At 45.5% G+C, this 4,531-nt stretch overlaps 2 long non-coding RNA genes across 3 annotated transcripts in view; both read right to left on the bottom strand.

Moving 5' to 3' along the window:
* Positions 1-4,531, bottom strand: part of LOC102752669 — a 43,880-nt gene that overhangs the window by 24,398 nt on the left and 14,951 nt on the right. The window lies entirely within an intron of this gene.
* The window catches only part of LOC107183070, a 19,654-nt gene that overhangs the window by 10,385 nt on the left and 4,738 nt on the right, over positions 1-4,531 (bottom strand). The window lies entirely within an intron of this gene.

The following is a 4,531-nucleotide window of genomic DNA, read 5'->3' as shown; positions in this document are numbered from 1 at the left end:
ATTTTTAAAATATTGCTCAATAATGAAAACGCGCTGTTCTTTTGTGTAGCACTCCATTTTTAATAACCCTGAACTGTCAGCTGTCACGCTATCTTTTTTCCCCCGCTGGCAACACTTTACGGCACAAATGGTGTAAAATTCAAATCTTGCGTGAATTTTGGGACACCCTTTATAAAAGTGGTTATATATTGACTTTCTTCTTTTATTCTTGACACTAGTACAGATATTCCCTACTTCCCCCTTTTTACGCACTTTCATCCATCCCCATCCCCCTCCCTCTAGCCATCACCACACTGTGTTTGTGGGCTATACATGTATGTTCTTTGGCTATATTTTCCTACACCTGAAAGATTTGTCTTGAAAACTTTTAGAGAAACAGAACCCAATTCTTGGAACATAACTGTGACTGTGAGTTCTGCAAAAAAAGGTGACAAGCTGTTTTCAGTGATAGGTCACTTAGCTGGATGTGAACATTTATTCACCTAAACGTAAGATTTCTGCACTTTACAGTATGTATTATGCTCCAGTAAAGAAGTTTACTTAATAAAAAGGTAAACGTTTCAAAACCGAAGGACATTGGAAAAAGTCAGGATAGAGTGAAGGGGCATGAAATGTAAGCCACCTCTGGCCCTTCCAACAGAAGACTTTATGCCAGATGAAGGTTCCAGCTGAGAGCCCTGGAGAGTGGGTGGCACCACGAAGAGAGTGGGAAGCAAGAAAAGGGGATTGATGCCAGGCAGTTCTTGGTGATGAGGCATAATTGACTGTAAAAAGTCCATGTAAATAGACACTTGGAATGGCACACATGCTGCTCCTCCCTTCAAGGGATGATTGGCTTGCCCTCTCCTTGAATCTAGGTCAGCCTTGTGATTTACTTGACCAAACAGAATGCAGAAAAAGTGGCATTCTAGGGCTTCTGACGCTTGGACACTCCCTCAAAACCCAGCCACCATGCTGAGAGAAACCCAAGGCCACATCCAGTGTCAACTGCCAGTCATGTGAGCAAGCCATCTTGACACGAAGCCAGTCGGGCCTTCAGATAGTTGACTGCAGACCCAGCTGATATCCACCTGCAATGACATGAGTGTCCTTAAGCAAGAACTTGCCAGCTAAGCCCCGTCACCCATAGAACCACAAGAAATAGTAAGTTGCTGTTTTAAGCCACTAAGATTGGGGGTGACCTGTTACGTAGCAGTAGATAACAGCCACCATGGGATGCCTCCAATAGCTTCTTAAGGTGAATCTACCAAACTTTTCTCCTGATCTTACATGTGACTGCAATGTTGGAATTCCTTGAAGGTGATGGGTGAACACAGAAGTGTGTCTCAACCCAGGAGGTATCTGTGATAGCAAGACCAAGCATGACGATCTGGGGCCACTCAGTTAAATGGAGGATCTCAAACCACCTCACAGGGGTGTTGTGATGATTCAAAGAAGGGCCTGGCAGATAGTGGGTTCTCCCTAAAACATTAGTGGTAATTCACGATGTGGGTCACCAGTTAAGATGTGTTTGGCTGCACCTAAGAGGACTCAAATCAAAAGTGCTTGAATAAAAAAGGGTTGTTAAATTCAAACATTGAAAGGATTTTAAATTAGCCTATCTAATAAAAGAGAAACATGGTAATTAGCCGTACGTCCGCTACCCTTCCCATTGGCTAATCAGGGTGATATGCAAATTAAGTGCCAGCCAAATTAGTGGCCGGCAGCCAGGCAGATTGAAGCGAACATGAGGCTAGCTTGCTTCAGTGACGGAGGACACCAATGTTCCCCGCCTGCTGCTGCCGGCCTCTGAGCTTGCAATTTGAAACATTGTTACAAATATAGAAGCTAAACAAAACCCCAGAAACCTGCTTTCAGCCAGCTGGGATCTCAGAGCTGGAGTTGAAACAGGGTTTCGATTAGAGAACACAAACAAACCAGATACCTGCTTTTAGCAGCAGAGGCCTCATAAGCTGGAGTCAGAGCTAAAGCTGGCCCAGATTAAAAAAGAAAAAAAGGAGCAGTTGGGAGTTTCAGTCACCCGCCAGCATGAAAACAGCCCTCAGCCCCTCACCCAGGCTGGCTAGGCACCCCAGTGGGGACCCGCACCCTGATCCAGGACACCCTTCAGGGGAAACCAGCCGGCCCCCACCCGTGCACCAGGCCTCTATGCTATATAGTAAAAGGGCAATATGCCTCCCAGCACCGGGATCAGTGTGACAGGGGCCAGTGCTCAAACCCCCTGATCACCCTGCGGCTCTGTGTGTGACAGGGTGCGGCACCCCCTCCCCCTCCACGGGCCCTACTGTGTGTGTGATGGGGTAGAGCCATAACCTCCCCATCGGCCCAGCCCTGAGTGTGACAGGGTGCGGCGCCCCATAATTAAGTAAGAACTTTCAACTTTTCCCTTCAAGGAAGTACTTTACAGCTTCTCTTTGGTATATATGAATTGCCAGCATCACTATTCTTGTGCTTTGGGTCCTCATAGCTATGCCATCATCAGGGAAGGTTGATGTGATAGAGAAAGAGACAGGACATATGCACATTGCAAACCCAGGATTCAGGTAATGTGGTCCTTCCATCTTGCTTGCATTTTATCATAAACTAGAGGCCTGATGCATAAAATTCTTGCAAGAGTAGGCCTTCTTCCCCTGGCTGCTGGCACTGGTTCCCTCTGGCACCTGGAACCCAGGCTTTCCTTGCAGCCCCAGCTTTGTCCGACGGTTGTCCAGAAGGACGTCCGTTCTAATTAACATATGTGTTTTTATTATTATAAATGTGTTAACTAAACTAACTCCTTTCCCTTGCTTCTCATTGTATTTTTACTTAATCTATCTATATATATAAAAGGCTAATATGCAAAGTGTCACTTCAGGAATTCAACTGGGAGACCAGGAGTTCAATCACTTGCTATGACATGCACTGACCACCAGGGGGTAGCACGGAATGAAGGAAGGCCCTGGTTGGCAGCTGGCAGCTGGGGAAGGAAGACCCTGGCTGGCAGCCAGAAGGCCCCGATCAGCCCTGATCACCGGCCAGGCCTAGGGACCCTACCTGTGCACAAATTTTGTGCACTGAGCCTCTAGTATTTAATCGAAGTTTTCTTAAAAATACATATATTTATTGAGTGCCAACTAATTGTCAGGCACAGTTCTAGGATCTGGAGATATAGCAAAGAAAACAAAGTCCTGTAGGTGGCACAGTGACATCAAGAATTTAGGTCCTTTTCCTTTTCTGCCCTGCCATCCTCAGCATGACAGCTGAGTCACCAGATGGTGGCTCTGCCCCCAGTGTTACCTTCTTAAAAGCATACCCAGAGGCAGAGCAAGTTTGTTCTGGCCCATCTCTCTCGATTTAATTCAGCTTATAATTTACATGCAATAAAATATACCCATTTGCAGTGTACAATCAATAAATCCCAAAAGGTTCCCTTACCTGTTGGTATTTTAAGGTGTAATTTTATCACATACTAGAGGCCCAGTGCATGAAATTTGTGCACAGGTAGGGTCCCTAGGCCTGGCCGGCAATCAGGGCTGATCTGCGGGGTGACCGGCAGGACGATCAGGGCCCCCCCCTGCTGACACCTGCCTTGGCTGGCCTAGCGCCGCCCGCTTGCTGGGCCCGCCCCCTGCTGCCGCCCCAGCCAGTCAGGGCCTGCAGCTGGGGGCAGCTCCTGTGTTGAGCATCTTCCCCCTGGTGGTCAGTGCGTGTCATAGCAATCAGTCGTTCCGCCGGTCGATTTGCATATTAGGCTTTTATTATATAGGACGTTTGCATGCCTAAACAATGTTTGCTTGTGCTTGGTTTTGAGCTTTGTAAAAAGTATCATCCTATATGGAGTCTTCTGAAGAAGGGAAATCTCAGAATGGGAATATCAAAATCTGTGTTGGGCTAACAGCTGATATAAATTAACACCAAAAATAAATAAATAAATAAATAAATATATCCTATCTAATAAAAGAGAAACATGGTAATTGGCATACGACCGCTACCCTTCCCATTGGCTAATCAGGGAAATATGCAAATTAACTGCAGCCAAGATGGCGGCCGGCAGCCAGGCAGCTTGAAACTAACATGAGGCTTGCTTGCTTCAGTGACGGAGAACGTTCCCTGCCTGCCACTGCAGGCCTCTGAACTGCAATTCTAAGCAACTATGTAACAAATATAGAAGCTAAACCAAACTCCAGAAACCGGCTTTAGTCCCGGGCTTAAGCCAGCAGGATCACAACATTGTAAACAATTGATTTTACAATGGGAATACACATTTTATCCAGTATTAAAAGTAAATTATTGAGATTATCTTGAAACCAATTGCAGTAATCCCAACATAAACGAAGTAGCATGGAAAAATCTTGTGTTCCAAAGGAGTCTGCTGTTCTGAGAACTAAGCAGTGTTCAATTGGACTCATCACTTATCTAGGCTTCAGACCTCTTACCCAAAATAACTTATTTTGATGAGCAATAACTTTCACAAAAGAAAATAAGTTCATTTCACTTGATTATCTGAAACTGCTAAACTTCTTGGAAGAAAAGAAATAAGAGCAGTGAGCAA

This window comes from Myotis davidii, unplaced genomic scaffold (genome assembly GCF_000327345.1).
Source record: "Myotis davidii unplaced genomic scaffold, ASM32734v1 scaffold178, whole genome shotgun sequence".
Classification (NCBI taxonomy): domain Eukaryota; kingdom Metazoa; phylum Chordata; class Mammalia; order Chiroptera; family Vespertilionidae; genus Myotis; species Myotis davidii.
Note: the sequence above shows the minus strand (reverse complement) of the source record. Positions and strands in the feature narration are given on the sequence as shown.